The sequence below is a fragment of the Artibeus jamaicensis genome, unplaced genomic scaffold, assembly GCF_021234435.1.
Source record: "Artibeus jamaicensis isolate MK-2021 breed Jamaican fruit bat unplaced genomic scaffold, CSHL_Jam_final contig_511, whole genome shotgun sequence".
NCBI lineage: Eukaryota > Metazoa > Chordata > Mammalia > Chiroptera > Phyllostomidae > Artibeus > Artibeus jamaicensis.
The window spans coordinates 4620166-4647991 of record NW_026521866.1 but is presented as its reverse complement, the minus strand read 5'-3'; the positions used below and the strand labels follow the sequence as shown (position 1 = coordinate 4647991).

General features: G+C 43.1%; 1 protein-coding gene across 9 annotated transcripts in view; it reads right to left on the bottom strand.

Annotated features, from left to right (window-relative positions):
- LDLRAD4 (low density lipoprotein receptor class A domain containing 4) overlaps positions 1-25448 on the bottom strand; it is a 670991-nt gene extending 645543 nt beyond the window's left edge. For 3 of the 9 annotated variants that reach the window (XM_053668812.1, XM_053668814.1, XM_053668817.1), the window contains exon 1: positions 17900-18253. The gene's annotated coding sequence lies outside the window, so the exon portion shown is untranslated. Of the gene's footprint in view, positions 1-2856; positions 2932-12854; positions 12905-17899; positions 18254-18479; positions 18924-25382 lie in introns of those variants that run through there. The other 6 variants (XM_053668820.1, XM_053668821.1, XM_053668815.1 and 3 more) reach the window with 5 other exon arrangements.
- Positions 25449-27826: the final 2378 nt, after the last annotated feature.

Here is a 27826-nt window from a genome sequence, read left to right as displayed (position 1 = left end):
CACAGTTTCTCGCCTCACAGGGCCACTAAGGATAGTGAGGCACCCATGTCTTGTCTCCATTCCACACTGCTCCAGTCCGGGATTTAAAGAATAAAGAATGAAAAGAAAACACAGCCTTTCTGAGATTATTTAAAGTCCCTTGGTGGACAGCAGGCCAAAAACCTCTTTGGGTAACAACTACTTTCATTTGCTCTAAGACTGTACAATCATTAATACCTGTAATTCATCCTAACTAATAAAAATTCATACTAGTTAATTCACAAGCTAATTAGAATTTAAAAAGGCACTATTGCCATTCACACCAGCTCATTTAGGAGCTATTGAAATCCTTACACAAGAGGTAGGTGAAAAGGGAGAACTCAGTCTGTTTAAACTTCTAAGTGCTCCCTTCAATACCCTCTGTCCTCTCCAATCCTGAAGCTCAGTAGGCTAATCTCATTGGATTCGCAGCATTGACATTTCCAGCATCCTTTCCCCTCCAATTAGGCCCCCCACCAGCAAGCTGAGTCCGGACACAAATGTTCTGTCCAACACTCAGTTACAAGCAGCAATCTTTATGTTCACACTCCATGAGGAAACTGCCACATGAGCTCTGCTGGGGTGGGAGCAGAGGCTGTGGGTCATAAGCAGGACCCATCCACACTGGCCTTTGCAGAGTAGTCTGACAGCCACATGTTCCAAACACAGTAGCAGTCACCAGTCCTGTAGCACCTGCTATGTGCGGGCACCACAAGCGGCACCACCCCAGTCTTCATCTCATTTAGTTTCTCCAGGACATTCTGGTGTCCATTTCAGCACAGGTCGGAACCCAGGTTCACGGGCTATCAATGGCAACATCTCTCTTCTTCACCCTTTTCTCTTAACTGACCAGCAACTCTCTGAATGACAATGTCTGGTCCAGGGAAGTCAAGCAATAGTGTCCACTGAAAAAAAAAATGGATTCTGAGTTGTTCAGCGAACAATGCTACTTGGGGCCAGAGCTGGGAACAAGAATCTATACATCCTGAATATCTTCCAACTGCTTTTTCCATGAAGCAGAATCACCCTAGTTCCACTTGACCCTGAGGCTAAGAGTGAAATTATCTCCTTTGTCTCCAAGGAAACAAATTGGCATCCCAATCGGTCATTGTCCAGGAGCCCATCAATCACAGTAACCTTCCTTCGTATCAGGCATCTAAACTAGAAACTGTTAAGTGCTAACAGGCCATCCACAGTGGCTTCATGAAGCCATATGCCACCAGATAAATGGAGAAAGTGGGCTGGACACCCAGTGACCAGGGGTCACTGGGACATGGGGGCAATGCATCTTATAAGAATTTGGTCCTCCTCCAATTCTCACAATAATCCAGAGAAGGCGAGTGTTGCCACCCCTATTTTCCAGATGAGGGAAACCAAACTCAGACTGGCCTAAGACCACCCTTACAAAATGAGAACAAAAGCAGCAACAACATGGGGGGCCCTATAGTTCAGTGCCCCAACCAGGGTTCTGAGAATGCTACCCAATTCCAACCAGCTGGCTGCCAGAAATCCCCAAGCCAGCCTCTCTACCACTACATTAGCCCTACAAGCCTCCAGTGATGACCAAAGACCTCCGAACAAAGAAAAAGCCTACTGTTTTTCTTATCACTTTATTTCATTCTTGATGAAATGTAAAACTGAACTTTATTTTCATGCATTATGTCCCCACCATGACCCCAGCAGAGAATGTTATAACCATATCTCTAATTGAGATGGGACCATACTAGCTCTAAACAAGTGCGTGAAGGGAAGGAAACCACAAATTTAAGAGGCAAAGCCAAGGAAAATAAAAACAGCGCCGCTGAAAGATATGTTGGCATGTCTGCAAAAGAAAATTAACTCCAAGTGTGATAAAAGTACAACACTGTGCATCCTGTTTAGGAAGTATCTCCACTCCACCAGTGAAGACAGAAACCTTTCAACTGTAGTGACGCACCAAGTCCCACAGGTGACAAGAGGCACGGAGCACTCAGAGGCTGTGGAATGCAGTTTAGAAGTGTGTTCCTGCTACTAGATCAAAGCTAACTGGTGATTTAGGAGGAAAAAAGATGAAATCGAGATTTTATGCATAATTATTTCCACATCTAATGAGAAATTCTGCTGTGTGTAGGACTGCCCAGCTCTGCTCAGAGAACATGTGGTGCCAGAAGGAACCACTCTGTAGAGAGTAAACCTTACCATCCCCATAGCAACTTTATCCACACTTCCAAAATGCTTAAAAAGACACACATCAAATTGTTTTCCACAATTTTTCAGAAACTGACTTTTTATTCCACACCCTAAGGAAGTAAAAAACTGGGAGTGTTCTCACAGTTTTTAAAAATGATTATTGTGGGAAATATGGAAAAGACAAAAAGATAGGATTTTATACATCACCCATAGTGCTACACTGGAGACATCTATTTTTAACGGTCTGGTACAATTCTTCCAGTCTGTTTTCTACATAGAGGCATGTGCACCTGTGTCATTCAAACCAGAGATTGCTAACAGAGACAAAGGCTAGCAGTGCTCAGCCCTTGAGAAACCCCATTCAACCTGGAATGGACATGTGCCATCACTGCTCAGAAAAGGACTGCAGTTGTGTATTCTGGATGGGAGGCTGAAGAAAACCCTGGGAAGAGAATACCTTGACCCATCCAAGGCTGACCTCATCTGCACGCAAAGTTAGGTTCTAAAGATCTATCATATGTAGGCTGAAAACCATTAAAGTAAACTGCTGTCTTACTCACCACAATTTGGAATCTGCCTTATTCAAGTTTTTTCCCCTTGATCCAGGGGGAACTTATTCTTGTGATTTTTTAAATCCAAGACAACAAAATAAAACTCAACAAGACTTACCTAATACATAGAATAAAATCACGGTCAGATGTCTAGAACATGAGTTACACTTCCAGGTAAGTGTCAAACTGTCTTCTGTGAAAAGATAGAAAAAAAGATTCACAGACCATAATTTTCTTTACTTTGAACTTTTCCTGATCCTAAGAGCAAAAGAAAATAGCTCAGGGGAACCAAGACTATAACAGAAAAAGCTTATCTAAAAAGAAAACATCTACCTATAATGTTTTCATAAAATCAATAAATCTGATCTTCTACAGTTTAATAAATTTGTTTGAAACATATAGATAATGTCTAATTTATAAATGATTTATTTAGCTGGTAAGTTAAATTTAGGGAGGAAAGATGGAGGCCAAGAGTTGGTCTGGAAAACAATTGCTTCTCCTGGCTCCTAGTAGGTAGTTTACTTTGGATAAAATAAATAAATAAAATGTTAATGTAAGTGAGTAGGTAGAGATATAATGAAATTGATGTCACTGAGATTGCCTGACTTCTGCTCATCACTTTCACTTCTGTGGCTGCACTTGAGCCTTCCCCGGGGGATGTTCCATTTGCACTACAGTCTGACCTGACCGCAGGTGGCTAAGGTGAGACACCCAGCACCCACTGGTGCCCTACCCAGGCTTCAAGAGGGAAGAGAGAGCAAGATGGTTCACCCTAAGCCTGGAGCCTCAAGTCCTGCACATCCCACTCTGCCTACCATCCTCCACAGGCTGTAGACTCCAGTGCTGCTGGCACTCTGTCATGCAGCTATGGTCCCTGGGCTACACACCTGCCTCCTGCACTTACTTTTCAGTGGGACAGATAACAACTAGCACTTGTGAACAGCCAGAGAAAACCAGGACAGGGTTTGAGCAGGGCCCATAGCCTGGGATGGCCTCCCTTGGAGAGACAACTGAGGCCTGAATGAAGAGAGAGGACAGATGTGTGCCCCCTAGTGGGAGGTGGGAATCCAGCAGAGCAGCTACAAAGGCCCTGTGGAAAGGAGTAGAAAGGTGAGGCACCACTTCCCCAGAGATGTGGGGGAATACCAATCCACTGTGCCCGGAAGAGAAGCAGTGCAATCACTGGAATGGCTGGGCTGAGACTAAGTATGGAGTGGGAGGAGAGTAGCCAGTTAGAAGGCCCCAGCCTGAGCCCGGGGAAGGGTCACACCAAGCTACTAGTGGCAGTGATATGACAAGTGACCAGATATGGAGCAGACTTTAAATATAGAACAAACAGGATTTGTTCTGAGGTGGACTATGAAAACAAAGAGTCAAGGAGAGCTCCAAGATGTGTGGCCTGAATCAGTGGGCAGTCAGGAATGCTGTTACTGAGATAGGACAGTGAGGGAATCAAGAGTGAAGGGAAGGGGTCAGGTGGGGGGGGGACAAAGGGACAGTACAGGGGCAGGTATGGAGGGATCCGGAGATGCCCACTGAACAGTGGAGATGCCTGCTATGTGGGTAGATAGGAGTTTGGAGTTCAGAGTTCAGGAGCAAGATCCTCTATATAAATATATAACCAATTTTAATACATGCAAAAGAATTCTGCCTCTTAAGTTTTACAGATGTGTATAAGGTTCCTGGTTCACTGACAGACCCCACTGAAGGTCAATTCTGAGACCAATCATACTGCTTCAGCAACTTTACTTGGCAGGGCCCCTCAGAGGTAGGGAGACTGAGTACCCAAACATGTCTTACCTAAAGAAGCTTGTCATAACACTACACCAGAGACTGAGACAAGAGTATTTCAAACAAGAGGATGCTCAGCTCTTTAGCCAGCTCTCAAAATCAACCATCAGCTTCATTGCTGGGCTCTGTTAGCCATTCCCCTCTGTCAACTCTAAGAACAGGCCAGAAGGGCCTGCTGACATCTTGCTATCTTCTCTCCACAGTGAACAAGCCAATGAAGTTAACAGATCACAGTTCACACTCTGTTATCCAACAGCAGAGGGTATATCTGAACTGGTACAGAAAACAAGCTCACTTTCTAACCATGGGAAGAGAGCATCTTATTAGCACTTTACTTCAGGGCAGATGCCTTTCTCAGAGGTGGGGCCATGTTCATACAAGCTCTCCACCTAACTGCTGCAACTACAGTAAGTATTTAGTCCTGATTGATCACTCAAACCAATGACCCAAGCAGATCAGAAAGCACTTCATTTGCTACCTAAACTACTGAATGATACCTATGCCCTTGTTAGTGTCCAAACCAGGAAAACCCAGCAGACTCCCCAGCCTCTGTCACTACTATCAGCTTAGGATGCAGAGGCTGGTTTCCTGCCCTTGGACTAGGGGTTTCCATATGTGGTTTTGGTGAGAGGGGCCCAGATAAAGCACTTCTGAGGTCTATGGAGGAGAGAGCAGAAAACTTCAGAGCAAGTGTGGCAGCAGTGCAAATGACTTCAACTTGGAATGAAGGGGCCAGAACACTTGGCACCAACAGCAAGGAGCTAGCTGACCACAACAGTGAAAAGCTGAGCAAAGAATAAAAAGGAGCCACTAGAAAACCACCAGAGGCTGAGGCCACAGGACAGTATTATGTAACCTCACTAGGAATGAAACTATTATGCTATAAGGGGAGAGACAGAACTTGCAGTAACTTGCACCCACAGGTGAGCAAACTGATACCATGGAAGAAGCCAAAACCAGCTTTAGAAAAAAAGAACACAGGCCCCAAGTACACAGGGCCCGCAGCAGGCTGGAGGAGGGTGTACTGGAGCATCGACCCTCCACTACAACAGGCAATACTCTAACTTTGCCAAATCTAAAACAATTTTCTTAATTGTCACAAAGAACTCACCAGCAAACCGACTTTTAATAACAAAAACAGAGATGAAAGCAGGCTCTGCATGCATCCCAGCCAGCCCTCACACTTCATTTCATTGACATATCCGTTCTTCACAAGCTACCCAGAAAAGGACTGCACAATTTGGCTGAAGTATCATGGTAAAAAAGTAAAGTACTTAATAAAATCAAGTAATATGATTTTTAGTGCTTTATGATAAAATTATCAAAATTTTATCAAAACTGCCTCAAAAATATGTTGACTGCATGCTTGGTCAGCCAACAAGATACAAAGCCTTGCTCCCAGCAACATCCAGAAAATATCCTGCAATTTGGCATAGACAACAACAGGGTATCTCTTTCCAACTAGGTTTTGCACATTAAACTCTTACCTGAATTTTACATTCAGCTAATTAGAAAAGAATAAGGAATAAATCCATCAATTATACTTCTATGTATATTTCATCAATTAGCTGTTGTCTGTGAAGAATTTCAAAAGGTTACAAATGTTTTACAAATAGAAGGTATTATTATAACCATGTGAAAGTAATAAACCTGGCTTCCTGGGGTGAATGCACTGAGTATAAAATGTAACCGTTTTGTGAAATGTGAACAAATATTGAATATTAAAGAACTGCAGTCAAGATAGAGTCTTGGTGCAATTCTATGGGAAAATAGAAGGTAGGTGTCCCAATAGGCTTGTTTTTCTTCACTGTCCCTGGCTATGGATTTGGTTTTCAGCAAAGATAGGATGAAACACTCCACAGCAGAAAGAGTCTTGCCCACCCTAATCCAAGGCCATGATGCAAAAAAGCCCAATAAACACAATAACCACAGCTAACATTTATTCCGCTCTAACCATGATAGTGCCTCCAACACACTGTTGTTCACCAAACACACCTCTGTGTTCTCCCGCACCATTATTCACACTCTTTCAGCAAGGCCTCCTCTTCCAGTCTCTGCCCACCTATCATCCAAGACACTTGTCAACTGCCATTTTTCCCACACAAATTCTGTCCTGAACCCTCTTGCCCTTCCACACATACCCAGTGATAGCCCCCTTCCTCCAACACCATCAGAGACTGAGCTCCCTCCTACCCAACCTGCCTACTGCTTCAGGGATTATCACAGACATGTGCCTAACACTCAAAACACTGGCTAGGAAGTACATTCTGTGAAGGCAGAAGAACAACCCATCTTTACTTACCTCTGCAGCCCCCACAGCCCCCTAGACATATTGACTAAACTTCACCATTATTATAGATGGGTGTGGCTCCTAAAAACTGTACCCCTGCTCAGAGCATAAATAAATAATCTCAACTTCTTGATAGCTTCTTCTCTAGGTTAATAAAGCAGTCCTATTAGCATTTTATATTACCTAAACCAGAACACCAAATCTGCCCCCACAACTGTGTCGAAATTCACCCTCACCATGCCCCAACAGCCTGTGAACTCAGAAACAGGAGCCTGAAAGTCAGGACAGCAATGTGGCAAAATATGGCACATGGATTTGGGGGTTGGTGGCACTTAAACACTAACAAATAAGTCAGGATTGTCTTCACCATGCTCATCCCTTGGCTAGGCACAGTTAGAGTTCTAAATTTCAGGAACTATATGCATCCTTTAGACCTATGAAATAATCAGCTCCCTCCTCACCTTTAAGGGCTGCTCCCTTTCACCCCTTTTTCAATACATGTTCCCACTGCCCACCAGTGGTTCCCAATTTTTTAAGCATATACTCCTATGAGCAAAAAGTGTGATGAGACATACATGGGTTGTGTATATTTACATATTTATAAATTACATATATGTATTTCGGTAATGGTGCAATGTACACATTATACACAGAAGTTTAAAGTTCTGGAATTTGTCTTCCAGACCCCAGTGCACACAGCTCTCTGGAAGTCACTAACAGAGAACACTCTCTTGCTGCTTGTCCATCTGGCAAATCTCTCCCTGTTGTCTCCCTTGATTGACCAGAGTAGACAAGGAAGTCTTCCCAGCTCCACAGGCCTTTAGACCTCCCCAGTGAGGCCATCACCCTGTGTAGCAATTGTGTGGGGACAGAGCCAGTTGTTTGGACATCAGTGCTCCATGAGAGTATAGAGCAGAGGAAAAGGGAAGGGAGGGAACGAGGGAAGCCATCAGAGCTAACCACCCTTTAGGCCCAGTGGCCTCACGCTCCATGTACAAAGCCTTTCCTAACAGTTTAAATGGTGCTTCCCAGATCTTAACCAGAGACTTCATTATAAACTGCCTGCTCTTATTTTCTGGCTGCTTCCTGTACACATGGTCTATCTTGATGCCATTTATTGAGCATTCACTATGGCAGTTCGCTGGACCTCTTTCAGCTGGTGTGCACACACATTTATCTTATTTAATCCTCTTTAAAACCTAAGAGGTAGGCAAATAGTTGTTTTAGAGAAGGGCAAACTGACCTTCTCTAAAGGAGAAGTCAAACAATCAAACAGTCTGTTTGACAGAAGTCAAACAGTCTCTCAGAAATATGGCTGGATAAGAACCCAGAAGACACAATGAGGAGTGACAGGCGGTACGGGGGAACCCTATGGCAAAACCTTCCTCAAAACCAGAGACAACACATCTTGCTCATATCTTTCCACTGTGGACAGCAAGTTGCTGCAGGTGGCTACCTCCCAGGCCTGAAGCTTCTTTGGGTAGGTCCAGTGGAGACAGCCTGCTCCATGGTAGACACCAGAATTGGAGCCATTCCCTTAGGCATATAGCCAATGTGCCCTGATTTTTAAAATCCAATATATAAACCAGGTTATAACAGTAAAAAAGGAAGGATTTGCATTACAAAGTAATGCAGTAAGAGTTCCATTAAATAACAAATGTTCCCACTCCATTTAATGTCCAACTTTATTTATCAAAAAACAAATATCATTATTTCTATGGAATAAAGTTACTATATAAATTATATACTTATAACTATATGTATACGATAGCTGTTTATTGCTTTTATTTTACTCTTCAGATGAAAAAAGTTTAATCCCAGGACCTCTAGTTTAGAAGTAAAAGATTTTGCTCTTATATTTAAACACAAATAGAATAAAAATTAAGTTCTGTAAGGATGCTATATTTATCTTAATAGGAGGAAAACAAACATTCAATCGTCATTCAACTCCAAATACTACCTGCACCCTTGAAATCATACATGCATTATGTCCAAAAAGGCCTTGTTTCCCTACCAGAAAAGCATTCTGGCATTTATTTTATCATCCTGCTGAAGAACCAAGCCAAATTCAACAAGGTCAAATTAAACATAAATCTGTCAGCTCTGCACACACCAGCCAACAGCAAACAGGGGAAAAGGACACATAGTATATTTTTCAATCACCCCAAGTGCACTGGGCATATGTTCCAGAAACCTATTCCATAGTATCATTAGCATGTAACTCCCGTGGAAACCTCCTACCCACACAATAAGAGACCCTGCACTGGCTGCTCCCATGAAGACACTGCCCAATCCCTGCTGGTCAGACCACCTCTATGGCTACCAGTCAGCCCTCCTACCCACTGCTGATCCTCTGCACACTCCATCTCCAAATCCTTGGCACCACTGTCACAGCCAGCCACGAAGAAGGTGGGTTTGCACCTGGAATGCTGTGTGTCGTAGACTGTATGGCCAGGAGGGGAAGATGTGGGCCAAGGGACAACTGCCCAAGCAGAGCTCCCCACCATCTGTGTCTGGAATTCAGGGACTCATTCAACTGAGCACAGAGGAGAAAACAGTGCTCACCAGGGCCCCAGGGCCCCAGGACCCCAGGGCCCCCTGCACACTGCTCACTGGGCCATCCTACAGATGGTGTACACCCCTAGCATGCAACCCAGAGCACCCACACCTGCTCAACAAATGGATGGTGAAGCTGCATGTAAATAGAACAAGCTAATAAGGACTAGCCCCAAAGATACAGGTGTTATGTCTTGCTCCCTCCAACCAGTATTGTAAATGGACTCCCCTCCAACCAGTCCCAACCATTCAACTGAAAAGGCTGCCTGTGAAGAACACAAAACTGACAGCTTTACATAATGGCAACCTAGTAAAATGAATTTTCCTTTCTCTCAAGCTTCAGAAACAACCAGCTAGGGAGGCCAGACACTGCTAATAGGTACATGCAACTATACAAGGGCTCGGGCCTTGGCTGGAACCAGAAAATACCAAATTTGTAGAGGGCAAGAGTGAAGTACAGTCAGCAAAGGGCACCAACATCAACTATTGAACATCAGCCAACCATTAAGTGAAGCAATAAGAGAATGAATTTAATGTCGCCATTCTTGGTTACAAGGTTAGAAAAAGTTTAACTTCAAAAAGTAGACACTCAAAATGGAGAAAAGTGAATGAAGAAGATGTCACACAGGTTTTTAAGCAGCTGCTGCTGAATCCACTCCCTCTCCTGGCCCTCATCCCTCCATCGTGAGTCCAAGATACCCCCCTATGAGGAAGGGTTAGGATAGTAGGAAAAGAACTGGTGCAGTCCTTGGCCATAAAATCCTGCAATATCATTTAAAAATGTATAATTAAGCTGCTTTGTGTCCTTACCCTACCTGAGTAGAATTTAATTTAAATTTAAAATACCACAAAAGTCTTATCCCTTCTGAGATTACTATCACATCACTTCCTTTGTCCATAACAAAAATCTAGCAAACAGCAAAACTCTTTTCACCTATGACCCAGAAGATATAAATCCAGATTTTCATATCAAAAAATGGGAAGGAAAATTTAAAAGTCATACCATTTTACTGCAAAATTTGCAAAGGTTCATTTTCATAATATATAGCATTGGCGAGGCTACGATCATCCTCACGTATGTAGTACAGAGTGCACCATTCTTTGTAAAAAAAAAAAAAAAATCTGGTAATACTTTTGGAGCAATCTCTAAAAGTTCTTAGACCCACCAACTTCCCTCTTAGAAATCTATCCAAAGGATGTCATCAAAACATTTACTTCTCTATTATTTATAATAGAGAAAACTGACAACAGCTTGAATGTCCCAAAACAGGTTCCCGAAAATAACAATACAACTACAGGATAAGATATTATAGTCATCAGAATTGATATATTTAGAGAATATTTAAATTACATGAAAAGAATTTTAGGACAAAATGCTAAGTTTTAAAGACGTATATAACTTCTTTATATGATTTTATAGTTAACCAATAAATACACCTGGAAAGAACCTACTAAACTATTGGCAGAGGTCATCTCTAAAGGGGATGAACCATAAGTAATTTCAATAATTTTATTTTCTTCTTTGTTTTGTATTTTTCCAATTGTCTCCAATAAGTATGTAATCGGGGAAAATAAGGATTTCAGAGACAGGATTTGTGACACTGGATTCAGCCAGGCCTGAAAGACTCCACGGAATAAAAAGTCAGGTTTGAATAGAAAGGGCAAAGCGCTGGACTAGCAGCATGTCCCTGACTGGTTGTATTCACACCTGCTCCACAGGAGGTGTGGGAGTGGCCACTCCAAGACAGGCTTCATCTTGGGTGCTGACAACTAAGATGCAGCCTGGGGCATGCCACATAAAAATGTGGATGCTCAGTGCTATGAAGACAGGGAGGACAGAGCACAGACCAGAAAAGGAACTTCCAGAGGCCCACCTCACCTCAACTGCAAAGAGGAAAACACTGTTCCAAACCCATCCCAGGGGACTGTAAGGATCAAATGTGATAAACGTTCAGTAATAGATATTTAACCAAAAACAGCACCATCCCAACCACCTGGAAAAACTCAGAGGCTATGCAAGGTTCCACCTGGTTCCAGCTCCTGCCACCACAGGAAGGTCTGCAAAGAGCTGAAAAGCTGCCCTGCCAGACCCAAATAAATTTGCATTTCCTAGGAACTCACTTTAAGTTCCATAATCTCAAACACTCAGGTTTGTCCAAGATGGGCAAATAACATTTCACAAGAAGTACATGTCAATATGTGTGGTTGATTAATCTATGCCTCCCATGGGGCAAAACAGAGAATCTTAAAGACAATTATCTTGTCATGTTTTTTCCAAATGTGAGAAGCAAAAGGAAACAAAAAAATGGTAGTTTCAAAATACTAGGACAAGCTGAATCCTTCTGAGTGAACAGACAACTGGGGAGGGCCTTGTACAATCCAAACTCACCCACAGAGCCACAGGCCTGGATTCACCAACCAGAAAACAGGTCTTGATGTTCTTACACCCAAGAAGACTAACAGAGGTGGTTTGTAAGGAACCTGGAAAGACTAACACGGGTGGTTTGCTACAGAATACTACCGCTCTTTCAAGAAACTAGAGGCTCATTGTGGCAAAACAAAGCCACCAAGAGCCAATTATCAAAACTGAGGCTCTTACCACAGGCAAAATAAGGCACAGAAAGCAGAAGTTAGAAGTAAAAATGGGAAAGGGAAATAAGGGGAGTATAAATTAGAGCCACAGCCAAGGCAGGAAGCAGGAAGAAGCTTGCTGGCTGCATAGTGTCACTGAGAACTATATGGGGACAAAGAGAAAAATGGCACTGTCCCCCTCCACCAAGCTGGTACGTGGTCCCTGAGAAAGAACTTCTGATCTGGGCCCTCCCTCAGGCAACTTCAGAGCTAAAACACAGACCCCAGGGAGAGTCCTTGAGCCAGGCCAGACTCTACCCTTTATTTACAAGAGGTGTGACTCTGGGCAATTTCAGGGATTTTTGTTGCCTTCCAGAAAATTGGGAATGGTACCTAAATCATAAGGCTGCTGTGAGGATTAAAATCAGTTAATATGCATACAGCCCAAAGAACAGCCTGGCACATAGTCAGTGACATGCAAGTGTTTGGAACCATTGCTAGTATTCTCTGCCCTGGTGGAGGGTGACAAGCCAGAGGTCCAGGAGCCCTTCTTAAAGCAGCCTAGATTCAAGCTGCCTTCTAGAAACAGTGAGATTTTACTACGGAAATTCTCTTCCCAATTTGTGAGGCCACCAACAATGAAAATAATCCCTGGCCATGCCTCTGGAGAATGGTGCACCCCCCCAGAAACCAACAAGGCATGACCATTCTGCAAACCCCAGAAGCAAGGAGTCCACACACTTGTATAGAAGGTCCTTGCCATACCTCTCATGGAAAAATGGCTGGCCAAGGGTGGATGGGAAGGACCAATTTTGCAAACTGGAAAGAACAATCTTACTTTGAAAAGAAATTCCAAATCCATTTAGGCAGCATGTGGATGAGGACACACAGATATTGCTCACACCCACCGAATTCCTGATCTTAACATCACTGGAGTAGTCCAGGCCCTGCGTCCTATCTGCAAAGAGAAGAGCAAATCATTTGGCAAGTGCCCAATTTAGGAGGTGGCTTTGTAATATGAGCAGTGTGTCTGCTAACAACTAGAGCAAGACCATTAAGTTCATTACACCTGTCACTCTGCCAGCTGACTATCCAAATTGCTAGAGATGAAAGTACATTATGCCCAAGGACTGCCACCCAGCCCCCTCCCAAGGCAGTACCACACTTATCTCAGACAATATGTTCTCAATGCCTGCACCTGCAGAAAAAAATGCAACTGTAAACAGTTTGAAACTTGGCTCTGAGAAATCTTAGGGCCTGAGCAGATCTATATAAGAACAAAGTTTAGTTTCTTGGAGCAGGTCCCTGAGAGGAAGAGTAGGTGCCCGGTCACCTCCTGAGGAAGAAGGCGGGGTCTGAGAAGGGAAGGGGAAAGGCAAAATGGGCAAAGTCACCTGCAAAACTGAGGATACAGACCTACTACTCGGATTCTGATGCCCCAAAGCACTGCCAAAATAAAAGCAAGAGACACACCCTTTTTATGCCACAGAACTGTAGGCAGTAGACAGAGGTCTTCCCTGCAGCTGCACAGCCAACAGGATCCCTGTGTGCACTCTGCCAGCCACAGGCTGCAGAGTGCATTTGCAGTGCAAGCGTGTTGCAGACAGTGGTAATTTATTTATCCCTGTCATGTAACATTAGCAATCTGTCTGGAGCTTGGCAGGCACCAACTTGCACTGTCATATAAACTGTCTGACAAACTCAAAGTTTCATAAATGCTTCTCTTTTCCAGCAGACAATAAAGCATCATTTTAAAAAAGTTGTCTCCTTTTCTATTCCTTTTCTTTCTTACTCATAAAAAAGGGAAGAAAAGAAAGAAAACCAACAACAAAAGAACCCAGAAAAACAGAAATGATCTCTCAGCAGGATTCTTAACCTTGAAAGTCTCAATATTTCTCCAATGCCAAGTAAATGAGTAAATAAATGGATGGGGGAGGGAGTATGGCGGGGGTTTGTCATAGGGGGAATACAAAGCAAAATCTGAAAAACAACAGTACAATCTTTAAAAATTAATAAAGGGTGTGGACATCAGCCCCCCACCCCCTTCTGCTCATGGGGATTTGAGCCAGACACTCTGCATCCTCATTAAGTAGTGTCTGGCAGGCTGCCGGAGTTTTAGTGGGTTCTGGGAATGCCAATATATTAACCAGAGGACTTTTTGCATACCCTTTAGAGTTTTTATTCTAGAAAAGTCAACCATTTGGCACTGTGTTTCCTTATTTTTGTCCAGGAAAGCTCTCAGCTGCCAATCAAGGGAAAAATTATAGCTATGTTCATAATTTCCAAGACCTATCTAGAAAACGAGGTTGGTGGGAAAAAAAGTCCATCACAAAAACAGCTGAAAAGGCCAAAGTACAATTTTTAGTGGGAATTCAAAGAAAAGCAATCCATACTTATGAATATGAGACACCACAGACATTATTTTCAAGTCCTCCTATGGTAGAGAAAAAAGCAATAATTAATTGGAAATATAAACCCAATATTTCTATATCAATTAATATAATAGTACAGGCGTTTGGCTATTTCCTTTAGCTGCTTAACAATGAAACAAATAATTTGACACACAAAAAATCTCCCTAAAAGGTTGCACTGAGGTCATGTGGCCTAAATTTTCAAACAGTAGACAGAAGCTTTACTTTCCTATTTTAAAACTTAAGATTCACCTTCCATGCACTTATAATATAGGTCAAGGTATAATTCTACACTAACAAACCCCACGTAGGCAGAAAATCACTTTGACATCAGATAATAATGGCTTCCAGGTGAGTTTTCTGAGACGTGAAAAAAGGAAGGAAAGAATGGGAAGGAGGAAGGGAGGAAAGGGCAATTTGGGACTACATAGCTATTTTGCCACTGTTCATATTTAATAGCCTAATAGTATCTATATAAAGTATATTAAATATTTCTAAATTTTTTCTAGGTTAACATGGAATGATCTATCACACCTCGACTTTTCTTTCTTCTCTATTAACTGTTATCCAGAAAGGATAGACACATCGTAGAGACTCCATAAACCTAGATTCAGAAGATGAGAAGAAACATGGCAAGGGCTACCAGAAAGGTCTAACCAGTCACAACTGCAAGTGTCCGTGCCCTGAGTCCTGAGAGTACTTGGGTTTTACATGGTGCCACAGAGCAACCACCCCAGCCCAGTCCATGCGGTGACTAAATACTGGACTGACTACATGCTGGGCAAGTACAAAAGCATCCAGACAGAGCTTAGTGGTCTCTACTTGACGGCAGGCCAGAAACTACCTTCAGAGAACAAAAGTCACTCTCACTCTCACTATTCCTCTATACGGCTGGGAGTTGCCCCTCCAGAGGCCCAGATAAAAAATAGACATCATCCTATTAGCCGCAAGGCTGCCCTGCCAGGCTGCTAAGTCAACCAAGACCATAGCACAGTCCAAAATTGTAAACACCTCTGCAGATGGATCCTTGCTCTCAGTGTGCCAGGCAAAAATACTATTCTTAGAATGGTGTCAGCAGTTGGGGAGGGAATAAATATTTGTCTTAAGTATGTATATATATTCAGGGGAGTGGACTCTGAATCCAACAAATTGGCATGAAATCCCTTAAAAAGCAGTTGGCAGTGGCTGAGTTCCTCCACAGGATTGTGGTCATGCAAACCAAGCCTCTAAGAGAATTCAAGAGACAGCCCAAAAATCCTACTAGGAATAGTCTTCTCCATCACAAATATAAACCTAAACTAGAACTGTGGCCAATGAGGAAAAATTCTTCCAAAGGCAACAGCAGAATATTAGAAAATTAGCGGTACATTTTATAACAAGGGATAGATGTAGTTACAACTCCATTACAATAAATAATCCCTTACTGACATTTACAGTCTGGCACCTAACTCCTAACAGTGTGTTCAAATGTCAATAGTAATGTGAAGCTCTCAAAAGAATTAAGCATTCAAAAATCATGAAGAATATACCCCCTGCTTTGTAAGGACCATCAAATGGCATTCAAGGGTTGATAGGAAACAAAATATTAAAATTCAATAAATGTACATGGGTAAATATTCTGATCTTATTTGTCAATGTAATGAATCAAATTTGAAATTATGATCCTTTACTGAACATAAAGAATATGTTTTGAGAGTATTCTGCAGAGTACAAAGGCAGACGTACTGATGACAATAAATTCAATATACATAGTAGAAAAGACTAAATACTCATATGTAAAATGCAGAACATGACTTGCTGCAATGGCAGCTTCTCAGTGCAGACTCTACCAAATCTTTCACATAATTTGATCCTCAGTCCTAAAACTCCAGGGGAGACAAATGGGACAATACCTTCCTTGGCCAGCTAAACAAGAGGAAAGGGCCATTTTAAAGGGACATTTCCCAATCCTAGTCCCTAGGGAAGGCACCAACCTCCATGCCAGCCAAAGCCCATATATTTTCAAGAGGCAAGGCTGTTCACCATCTCTACCCACCTCCACTGCCAAGAACTTACTAACAGTAGTTCTTTGAATCAACACCCTGTACAGCTAATCTCACTTCACATCCCAGAATGCCCATCAATAAATATCAGAATCATAAATAACATTGAAGGCAGCACTAAACTATAAGTGAAGGGGTCCAGGGACAAGTTGCCAAAATAATAAGAAACAAAGAGAAGGGAATAGATGGGACACAGAGGAAGAAAAAAGAAGCAAATCAAAATTATCCAACTCTAGTTCATTAAAAGACTAAGAAAAATTAAAAGTAAGCTAGTTTATGTGGCCATCGCCACTGAGCAATCATTCCTATGCCTGGGTAGGAGGAGCGAGGAAGCCCTGCGTGTTTTAAAGAGTTTTTTACAGTCCAGACAGCAGCAGGGTGCCCTGTAGCAAACCTGGGAAACAGGGCACTAGCCCATGCGCAATCTCCAGGTGACACCCACCCACCACGCGTCCCTGTCGTCCTCCTCAAAATCTCTGCCTCGTTAGGAAGCTGCTTCCTTTTCCAATTAAAAAAAAAAAAAAAAAGTTTAAAAGCAAGCAAATGCCCTCAATAGCAAATTCACCTGAACGGAGTCCACTGTCTTCCAGCAGCGTACTTACATGGTGCCCTCCCAAACCCTCCCAGGGCGACCCAACAAGCAGGGGTCCCGAGGAAGCCTCACCGCTGTGCTGGCTGTACCCACAACAAAGGCAAGTGTGGGACCCGGGCTGGGTGATCGTCGCTTCCTGTTTATTCCACAGTGAGGGTCAAAGAGAAATTCAACACACGTTTGCTTCCTCCGGAGCTCGGAGAGCCTAAGTGTAACAGCAGCCGCGGGAGACAATCGACTTCCCAGCCAATGCCAGGAGCTCCGGGCGGCCCCGCGACCAACGTCAACGCTCGCTCGGGGAATCGGGGCAGAAGCCGGGTGAAGCAGGTCCTAGGGCTGGCAGGAGGCGAGGGGGGTGGGGGGCTGCGGGAAGCCGGGCTGCCAGAGTCCTCGGTACCCTGCTTCCGCCCCATTTCCTTTCTACAAATTCCCCTGCAAGGTCCAGTACAATCTCTCCGATTTCCTCTGACCTCCTGTCCCTCGACCGAGAGGCCCAAGGGAGTCAAGACCTGTTTGAGTGGCCACCCCCACGCTCATCCCAGCCTCTGGGAGGTGCAGAATTAAGTCCCTCAGTAGCAGGACGACCAGCGTTGGGGCACGGGGAAATAGAAAAAGGTGTGGAAGCCGGCAGTGTACCTCCATCAAAGCACACCAGAAAAGGCGGCGGGGTTGCCCTCCCACCACAGGCACTCCCACTCGCGGTGCCCACTGGAGACACTGTCTCACAGACCACGGGCACTCGTCTCCTGGGCAGTTGCCGAAGCGCAGACTCGAGAACGTCCCGTCCCGAAGCGTCCTGTCCCCGCGTCCGCCACCACCCTGCGCCCCGCCCCCTCCCCGTCCACTGTGCAGCCCTGAACTTGAGCCAGGCACCACTACTACCTCAGCCACCTCGGGTCCTCACTCACCTGCCGCAGCCCTCCTAGAGCAGAGCTGGAGCCCGCCCCCAGCGCGGCTCGTGGGGCCACTGGGCCTGGCGGACCGCTGGGGAGGGGCGCCGGGTGCAGGGCCACCACAACGTGGGGCACGGCGCCCCGGGTCTCTTTAAGAGCCTAGAGCTTACACCCGGGCCTCCCCCACGTTCCTCGCCCCCCTTTCACTTTCCCGGTGACTCGCACCCTGTCTGGCAGAGGCGGCTGTGCCTCCTTGGCTCGCACGGGAACCCCGGCTGGTCGCGGGTGGCACGCTGGACAGGAAGGGCCAGACGCTCTCGCCTCCTAGTCCCGCCCCGCCCGTAGCCTCCGGGCAGAGGGTAGAGGAGAAACAGGGCTGCAGCCGCGGAGATCTGACCGGCCTCCAGCTGCCGGAGGGGGGAGTCTCCCGCCACCCGTCTGTCTCCTGCCTAACTGTGCTCGGGGAGGCTGCGTCTGTCTCCAACTCCTCGTCTCTCCTCCCTCCCCATCCCCCTCCGAGGTGGGGGCCCGGCCGCCAGGGGCAGCGATACCGGGGAGGGTGGGCCGACCCCGACCCCAAGCTGGCGGAACCGACCTCTACAGGCTGCAGGGACCGAGCTGGGAGCGTGCGGGCGCCAAGGCCACAGGACCCCAGGGCTCAACGGGGCGACCCGCTGTGCTCGCGGCAGTGGGCTCCGGCCTCTCAGGGCGCGCGCCCACCGCCGGCCGGACAGGGAACTCCAACTGCGGGGAAATCGCAGGCTGTGGCGTCGGGAAGAGCCGGCTGGCCAGCTGTTGCGGGCGAAGGACTGTCTGGAGACGGTGGGCCTGCGTGTTCAGAGCACCAGCCGGAAGACGCACAGGAGAGCCTAGGGTGGGACTGGTGGATCCTGAAAGAGCCAGCCCAGCGGGGCTGTCACCTTTTTAGGATCCCCTCCATTTATAAGGGAAATGACTTCAGACTGGAGGTTCAGTTGAATTCTTCCTGCTACGACTCTTTTTTCTTGAAGGACCAACGTCTCTCATCTTCTGAAGGCCGTTTAGGATTGAACTCCACTTGAGTGCACGCGGCACGCATTTTTGTCCTCCGGAAGTACTAGTACTGACATCGGCCAACGTAACAACGTTTCATAGGGGTTCAGTCACTGTCATAGCATATGAGCATTTTAACCCAATTTCATTACAGTCACCAAAATTAGACAATTCCCCTCTGCCAAAATAGACTACGGGTTTCAGGCAGGATCTAATAGATGTGTAGCTAATTAAAGAGATAACAATTTCAACCTGTGCCCCCCCAAAGTTGACCACCTCATTCTTCCAGAATATCAGAATAATATTTCAAAATCTACGATTAACTTGTCAGCAACTTTTTAGTTGGCGAAATGTTGGCTTTATTCAGCTTCCTTTAAAGAGCCCTTGGCTCTCTTCAACCATCATAGTAATTGTTATGTAGCACTTGGTAAGTGGTTATATGTCATATAACTATCACTTATTGAGAGCAAATGTGCCAAGGCCTGTTCTAAGTACACGGATTGTTTTTATTTACTCCTCACAATAACTGTAGCAGCTATAAGTTTCCTACTTTACAGATGAGGAAAAATTGAGGTGATGAAGGATGTGGAAACTTGTCACCAGGCAACAGAGAGGTGGGTGTAAAATTCCAGACTGGTTGCATTTAAAACAGGGAATTGAACCATGCTGCCACCTACCTACAGTTTTGACATCCAGTTAGTTTGTCTCAGCCTAGCAACAATTTACAGCCAGACACTGCCAGCACAGTGGAGAATGCCTAGGTCCTAGGCTAACAGAGGAGCATTTAGACTAGTGGAACAACTTTGAATCTGACTATTAGAGTAAATTTTTTTAAATGAGCAGTGAGTTGATAAGTGCTTAATACAGGTTATTTGAAGCTGACAAGCATATATCTAGTATACATTTAATGTACACAGATGCATGCCACACTAATAGCAGCTCACACGCTATGGAGTTGGAGAAACTGTTCTTGCCCTCTTGGCATGAAAAGAGAAATGTCTTTTTTGTTCTAAACCAGAAACTGCCCAGAGACAGTGAAGAATAAAGTAGTTTTTCCAAAATCACAAAAACGATTTGTTCTTCCCTTTCACTTGTGCATAATTTCCTTATGTGTAATTTAACCCTTTCAAATCAAGAGCTGGATTTTTAAATCTTAACCTCAATTTTACCATTTATGATGAATCTTAATTAATCTTGCATTTCTTTTTCTTGTTGTCTTCCCTAATTTATAACTAGAAACTGCAGATCTCTATTTCTATTTCTAGAAAGTAGCTGTGAGAAGAATGTCTCCCTGAATTTTCCACTCTGTCCTCCCTGTATATGTTTTTCATTTTAGCTGTTGCCTCCCACACCCCTAAGAGCCCAGACTGATCCAAACAGGGCTTTGTTTTGTTCAGAACAGTGGAAAATGTGTATCCCTAGCACACAGAACTGTGCCTGACACTCACTGAAGACTCAAGAGATATTTGGGGAATTAATGGAGTCTAATATTGGGATAAAATTTAAAATATCACTAAATTAGGTGGAAATCATCTGAAATGGATTTCAAGGAGTAGGACAAGAAAAATTCCTTCTCAGTATGAATCTCTTGCAGTTTACCTAGTGTTGATTATATCCTGACCATACTTGGTTCATAGAAGGTCAGTCATCAAGGAGACAAAAATAAAAAGGGTAAATAAGCAAATGGTGAAAAAAATTTTTGAAGGCCCAAATGACCACAGATGAATGTGAATCAAAGAACATAATTCTGTTATTTGGACCTTATGCATAATATTTAAATGAAACTTAAGCTATCCAGAATGATTCTTCCTGCTCTTTGTATCTTTTAATTTAAATTTAAAAATGGAGAGGAGGAAATAAGAAAGAGTAGCTTACATTGAGTGGTTATGCTGGGGAAGTGAGAGCCTCAGTGTGGATAAATACAGAAGACCAGAATCTATGGGTTAACTCAGCTCCAGGAGAGACAGATCTGTCCCTCATGCCTTGAAGATGTTGTGGGCATGTTTCATCACATTACTCTTCATCATCCAACTGTCTCAGTATTCAGTCTGTATCATAATTTCTGCATCACAGAATCTGTTGTGAGGTTGGCCATGTCCCCATCTACATATATATACTCTCCCTGGGATCTACAAACCACCTGCCTCCTCCTATGGATTTAGTTTTAAAATCACAAGAGACAGAAAGGAAAGTGTTTTTATCAGGCAACTTCTGCTTTCAGCCTTGCTACAATACTCTCCTTGGACAAAACAAAACAAAATCCACAGTATCTGCTCTCTCCTCAAAGGAAAAATTCAGCAAGAAATAATGTAAATGATTACCTCAAAGACTATCCAATACAGACATATTTGTGTATGGTATATATACTTTAGTTAACAAAAACTATGGAACAATTCCTGATCGATGATACATTACTTCCAAGTCCTTCACAAATATTAAAGTATAGTAAAGTCTCTGCAGTCTGTAAGGCCACAGAAATTCACAGCTTCTGCCTCTTTTGGTTCTAATGTGCCCTGCTAACCAAGTTCAAGTTAACCCACACTGTGGCAGAGCATCTCAAAGCTTGATAAGCCTTGTTCTGAAATTTGGGGCTGTCTCTCTTGCAATGACCAGCATCTGGGCATAAAGTGGTTGCTCCAACCTCACACCACACATTGCTTTCCAACACATGGTATAGCTAGCTGCCTACTAGGATATCAGTTGTCAATAGGTTAAATATTTAGGACAGTACCTGGCCCAAAATGTACTCAGTAAATGTTAGCTTTCTTTGGTCCTTTTCCTTAACAGCAGGGACAAGCTCTCTGATGTCAACTTAGCCACACTGGATCCATACTTCTCAGAATTCCTTTTCTGTGGGGTTCCAGGTTAGGGATGCCACAAGAGAAAGTGTATGCATTGTGGAAGGTGGAAACCAAGCAGTGGCTGGTCCTCTGCAGAGGAGCTTGGGGCACCAGGCACTGTGCAGCCTGTATGCATCTCTGATCTCTCCCCTTATCTCCTTGTCCCTTCGTTCTAGGTCAATTTGGGGTATGTACAGCCCTTCACCAAAGGGCACTAGCCTCTTCCACACATTGCCTGCATCACTGAAGTTGAAGGGATTAAAGGTAGACACAGTTTGTTTGTTTGTGTGGGCTCCAGTTTGGCCCTCTGTGTGTATCTGTCCTTGCTCTCCTCTATTTCGTGGTTACTTTTCCTCCCTACCTGCCAGCCTGCCAGACCCGGACTCAACAGTCTTTCACAAGATTCTCATTATTGCCTATAATAAATTCTAATTTCATGTCACTTACAAAGGTTCTACTTTTCTGACTGATTACCTGTCTATCTCTCCATCTTAGCTGGTTGTTTGTAGAGGACATAATACCCTCCATCTACCTTGCTTTCCTTTTAGGGAAAGATATTCCATGAAAAATAGGCAAACTACTTGAAAATGTTCTTTACAAAAGAATATATCAACTAGCCAATGAGCACTTGAAAAGGTACTCAGCTCATTAGGGGAATATAAGTTAAAATCTTAATGAAACAACACATCAACTGGAATAGTGAAAATTTAAAATAAAACTGACAATTCTACATGTTCACAAGGTTGTGAAACAGCTAGAACTTGCACATCCAGCAATTTTGCTGTTAGAAGGACAGGAGAAATAAGTGCATATGTTGAACAAAAGGTAAGTACAAGATGTTCATAACTGTTTATTCATTAATATCTTTTAAAAAACTGGAAACAACAAATGCCCATCAGTGGATAAAGAATAAATAAGTTGTGGTACACTCATATAATGCAAAACTACATAGTTTAAAATTTAGTTTAATCCCCCCCTTTAGTTTATGACCACGTGTCTCAAGTTCTTTAGATTCTATATTTCCCATAATATTCTTGCCCTCCCCCTATCTATTTTCTACCTACCATCTATGCTACTTATTTTCTGTACCTTCCTCCCCTTCTCCTTCTTCCACTCCCCTGTTGCTAACCCTCCATGAGATCTTCATTTCTATGGTTCTGCTCCTGATCTAGCTGTCCTCTTAGTTTGCTGATGTTTTAGGTGTGGTTCTTAATAACTGTGAGTTTGCTGTCCTTTCACTGTTCATCTTTTTTATCTTCTTTTTCTTAGATAAGTCCCTTTAACATTTCATATAATAAGGGCTTGGTGATGATGATCTCCTTGAATTTGATCTTATCTGAGAAGCACTTTATCTGTCCTTCCATTCTAAATGAAAGCTTTGCTGGATAGAGCAAGCTTGGATGTAGGTCTTTGGATTTCATGACTTGGAATACTTCTTTCCAGCCCCTTCTTGCCTGCAAGGTCTCTTTTGAGAAATCTGCTGACAGTCTGATGGGGACTCCTTTGTAGGTGACTGTCCCCTTATCTTTTGCTGCTTCTAGGATTCTCTCCTTCATTTTAATCTTGGCTAATGTAATGATGATGTGCCTTGGTGTGTTCCTTCTTGGGTCCAACTTCTTCAGGACTCTCTGAGCTTCCTGGATTTCCTGGAGGTCTATTTCCTTTGCCAGATTGGGGAAGTTCTCCTTTATTATTTGTTCAAATAAGTGTTCCACTGGTGGTTGTTCCTCTTCCCCTTCTGGTACCCCTATAATTTGGATGTTGGAATTTTTTTTGTTTTTGAATTCTTGTTTCTTCATCGTTTTCTGTTTGGTCATTTTTTTCCTCTTTCTGGTCCACTCCTTTGATTTGAGTCCCAGTTTCCTTTCCATTACTATTGGTTTCCTGTGTATTCCCCTTCATTTCAATTAGTTTAGCCTTCATTTGTTCCTCTAATTTGTGACTAAAATCAACCAGTTCTGTGAGCATCCTGATCACCAGTGTTTTGAACTGTGCATCTGAAAGTTTAGCTATTTCTTCATCGCTTAGATTTATTGGCTCTGGGGCTCTGAGTTGTTCTTGAGCCTTGTTTTATCTGTTCATGCCTGTTACATATGAGGATCAGAGCCTTAGTTGTTCAACAGGGTGGGGCCACCCAGGCTGGTTTGTGACGCTGTATGTGGGGGCGGGGTCAGAGAGGGACAATGGCAGTTCCCTCTGCCACTTCCTGCCACTGGGGCCTGCATGGTCCGTCTCACCACTAGCTCCTTCACCGGTTTATCTGCGTGCGAATGTGTGACTGCGATCAGCCCTCAGTGGGTCCAACGCCTTGCGCCCTCCGTGGGTCCGCCCGCTTCTGCACACCTGGGATCTGCCCACGGCTGCTAGCACACCTGGGTCACGCGCCCAGGTCAGTCCAGTGGATCTTTTCTGCCCGACCAGGCTCTGCTGCTGGCTCTGCCCCTCTTACCAGTTTGGCTGAAGGGTTCATTGTTGTCAGACTTCCATGTAGTGGTTTTCTGTGGTTTGCTGTGTTTTTGTTGCTAAAACTTTGTTGGTTTTAAACTTGGTTGTGGGAGCAGGTACAGTGCTTCCACCTATGCCTCCATCTTGTGCAAGTCTTCTCTTATATTTTTTATTTTATTATTGCTTTATCCTTCAATACTTTGTTCCTCTCCTTTCTTTTTCTCCTGTTTTACTCCTTCTTCCTTTCTGCCCAAACTCATTGCTTTTTCCTCCCTTCTTATGCCATTTTTTTGGTTTGTCTTGTTTTGTCTGTTTGTTTGTTGCTTTCTTTTCTTTTACGCACAAAAGACACAAACAACTGGGAACTGTGGAAAGAGCAGAGTGGGACCCAAAGAGGGGGTATCTCAACAATAGAGACAGAGAGACAAATTTCACTTTGCTAGCAGAGAAGCCACAAGTTCCTGCATACTTGTATTATATATTTTCTATTATTCTCACTTCTTTTATATTTTAATAATATCTTTGTATTCCTCCTCTTTCTGTATGGGCTTCTTAGTCTTGGCTGGTTATATTGTATCATTTGACAGGTTTCCTCTGTTCTTTCCTCCACAGTGTATTGCTAATCCTCTTTACCTCATGCCTCTTGTTTTCCTCTAGCACACTACCCAAAGCTGTACACCCCCTATTCAGACAGATCACATAGAGTCAGTCATACGATTGTTGCTCTAATATTATTGTAAATAGTAGCTGTTCTATACAACTGTAAATACTTCACAACAAATCTCCCAGATCTTAGCCCACTTTACAGGTTCCTGAATTCTATTACTTTAGTGATTAACTCTACTTGCTCACCCACTACAGCTATTTACTATTTTTACTCTCACCTTACCTCAAAATCTGACCACCTGCAACCTCACTGCTTTCTAGTTCCAACTCACAAGCCTTCCCTCTTCAACAAGAGACTTACCTTTTGTTCATCCATTTGTAAAAGTGGCAAGTTGGGTTGAAGATTACGATTAACACTATATATAGCCTAAAGATTTTCTATCTCTCCCCTGCCGGCTGTGACCGTAAATATCATAAAATACTCTTCTGCTGTCATAAACCATTTTGCCTCCCCCTCCAACTGATCACACACACATGAAAAAAAGAATAGGTGGAAGCAGAGAACATCAATATACCTGCAGGAGATGGCACCACTGAATTTCACAGATATTCTACCACAGAAGTTCACACCATAAACCCTGGGAGTCAGAACAGATCAATTTTAGAAGATGACGCTAACAAAAAGAGTCTCACAAACAATGGGAAGGCAAAGAAACAATCCCCAAATAAAAGAAAAGGCAGAAGCCTGAGAAAGAATGTTAGATGAAATAGAGGCTAATCAACTATCATATATTGAATTCAAACCACTGGTTATTACGAAGTTCAAAGAGCTCACAATGAGCTATCAGAAACTACAGGGGAACTACAATGATCTCTCTGCAAACTACATCAACATGAAAAAGGAAATAGAAAATATCAGCAAGGGACAAGAGGAAATGAAGAATACAATTTCTGAATTGAAGAACACAGTAGAAAGTTTCAAAAGTAGGATAGATGAGGCAGAGAGTTGGATTACCGAGTTGGAGGACAAAGTAGAAAGCATCTCACAGAAAGAGCAAGAAAATGAAAAGAGGCTCAGAAAGAATGAAGAGGGATTAAGAGAAATGCAAGACAATATGAAACGTAATAATATCTGAATAATAAGAATACCAGAAGAAAAAGAAGAAGAACAAAGAACAGTAAATGTATTTGAAAGAGTAATGAGAAAAAATTTTCCTAATTTCATGAGAGAAAAAGTCACAGAAGTCCAGGAATCACAGAGAGTCCCAATCAAGACAAACGCAGACAGGCCCACTTTAACACACATCATCATTAAAATGGCAAAATTCTAAGACGAAGAGAGAATCTTAAAGGCAGCAAGGGAGAAAAAGGAAGTAACATACAAGGGAGCCCCAATAAGGTTATCTACAGAATTCTCAATGGAAACACTCCAAGCAAGAAGAGAATGGCAAGAAATATTCCAAGTAATGAGAACCAGAGGCCTACAACCAAGGCTACTTTACTCAGCAAGGCTCTCAATCAAGATAGAAGGCCAAATAAAGAGCTTCCAAGACAAAAGAAGTCTAAAAGAATATGCCTCCACTAAACCAGCCCTACAAGAAATACTAAAAGGACTGTTTTAAGAAAAGAAAGGAAGAGGGAGAGACAGAGAGAAACACAGGTACAAAAATGGCAATGAAGAAGTACCTATCAATAATAACCTTAAACATAAGTGGATTAAATGCTCCAATCAAAAGACACAGAATAGCCGAATGAATAAGAAAACATGACCCACACATATGTTGCCCCAAGAGACCCGCCTCAGGACAAAAGACCATCACAGACTAAAAGTGAAAGACTGGAAACAAATTTTCCCAAGCAAGCAGACAAGAAAAAAAAAGCCGAGGTATTCTCATTATCAGACATAATAGACTTTAAAAAAAAAGCCATAAAGAGAGACCCAGAAGGTCACTTCATAATACCCAAGAGAAGACCCCACAAAGAAGACATTAACATCGTAAATATATATGCACCCAATATAGGAGCACCCAAATATATAAAGAAAATCTTAGAGGACTTCAAGAAAGATATTGACAGCAACACAATTATAGTAGGGGATTTCAATATCCCACTGTCAAAAATGGACAGAACTTCCAAACAAAATATCAACAAAGATATTGTGGCATTGAACATTGCCGTAGATGAAATAAACTTAACTGATATATATAGAGCCCTTCATCCCAAAGAAGTTAAATACACATTCTTTTCAAATGCACATGGAACAATTTCAAAGATAGACCAAATGACAGGACACAAAACGAGCCTCAACAAATTCAAGAAAATTGAAATCATACCACGCATTTTCTCTGACCACAAGGGACTGAAACTGGAAACCAACCCCAAAGGAAAAAATCCAAAACACCCAAAATCATGGAGACTGCATGGCATGCTATTGAACAACGAATGGGTCAAGAATGAAATTAGGGAAGAAATAAAAAAGTTTCTGTAAACAAATGAAAAAGATCTCACAACAACCCAAAACTTATGGGACACAGCAAAGGCAGTCCTGAGAGGGAAGTTTATAGCAATACAGGCCTACCTAAAAAAGATAGAAACATTTCAAACAAACAACCTAACCCTACCCCTGCAAGAACTCAAGGAACAACAACAAAGACAGCCCAGAGGAAGCAGAAGGAAGGAAATAACCAAGATCAGAGCAGAACTAAATGACATGGAGACTAAAAGCATAATTCTAAGGATCAGTGAATCCAAGAGTTGGTTTTCTGAAAAGATAAACAAAATAGACTAGCCATTAACTAGGCTCATCAAGAAAAGAGAGAGGACATGAATAAACATAATCAGAAATGAAAGAGGAGAGATTACAACTGACACCACAGAAGTAGAAAGGATTGTAAGAAATTACTATGAAGAACTGTACACCAAGAAATTTGAAAACCCAGGGGAAATAAACACATTTCTAGAAAAATATAATCTTCCAAAACTCAATGAAAAATAAGCAGAAAACCTGAACAGACCAGTA